The following is a 617-nucleotide window of genomic DNA, read 5'->3' as shown; positions in this document are numbered from 1 at the left end:
TCCCGGCACAGGGCCAGGGTCCCCTAGCGCCCGATCCTGGGGACATGGCCTTGATGCCAGGCCCCCCCCAGACTCAGCCAGGGGAACCCCCGGGCCCTCACTCTGCGCACCCCAGAAAGTCATCCTGCGCACCTGGACCCTACCTAATCGGGGCTCCTCGAATTCTACTCTGTGCACCCACATCTAAAAGCCGAGGCCTCCACACTCTGCGCCTCCCAGAAAGTTGTCCTGGGCACCTGGACTCCACCGAATCCTGGGGCTTCCAGACCCTCACGCTACGCCCTCCACAATTTTATTCCGTGTACCCGGACAGTCACTCTGTAAATACCAAAACTTCATTCGGGGACCCCAGACCCTCGCCTGAGGACGAGACGCTCCCAGAACTGTTCACCTCTGTTCCTTCTCTCCTCCACCCCTAGGGCTGTCAGCCAGGTGGTCCCTTCACTCCAGGACCGCCTCCTCGGAACAATCCATCCCGGCAACTACAACAGTTTGGGAGCGGGGGCGGCTGTTCCCTTTTGGCCCAGAATGAATGGAAGCCCCTGAGAAGGCCGGCAGGGCTGAACTTGGGCGCATAGGACGCCAGGGTCCGGTGCCAGTGCCTTACCGGCCCTCCT

The 617-nt window shown here is 61.9% G+C and overlaps 1 protein-coding gene across 1 annotated transcript in view; it reads right to left on the bottom strand.

Moving 5' to 3' along the window:
- Positions 1-407, bottom strand: part of EFEMP2 (EGF containing fibulin extracellular matrix protein 2) — a 7,495-nt gene extending 7,088 nt beyond the window's left edge. The window contains exon 1 of the mRNA XM_029957258.1: positions 392-407. The gene's annotated coding sequence lies outside the window, so the exon portion shown is untranslated. The remainder of the gene's footprint in view (positions 1-391) is intronic.
- Positions 408-617: the final 210 nt, after the last annotated feature.

The sequence above is a fragment of the Suricata suricatta genome, chromosome 11, assembly GCF_006229205.1.
Source record: "Suricata suricatta isolate VVHF042 chromosome 11, meerkat_22Aug2017_6uvM2_HiC, whole genome shotgun sequence".
NCBI classification, from domain to species: domain Eukaryota; kingdom Metazoa; phylum Chordata; class Mammalia; order Carnivora; family Herpestidae; genus Suricata; species Suricata suricatta.
Note: the sequence above shows the minus strand (reverse complement) of the source record. Positions and strands in the feature narration are given on the sequence as shown.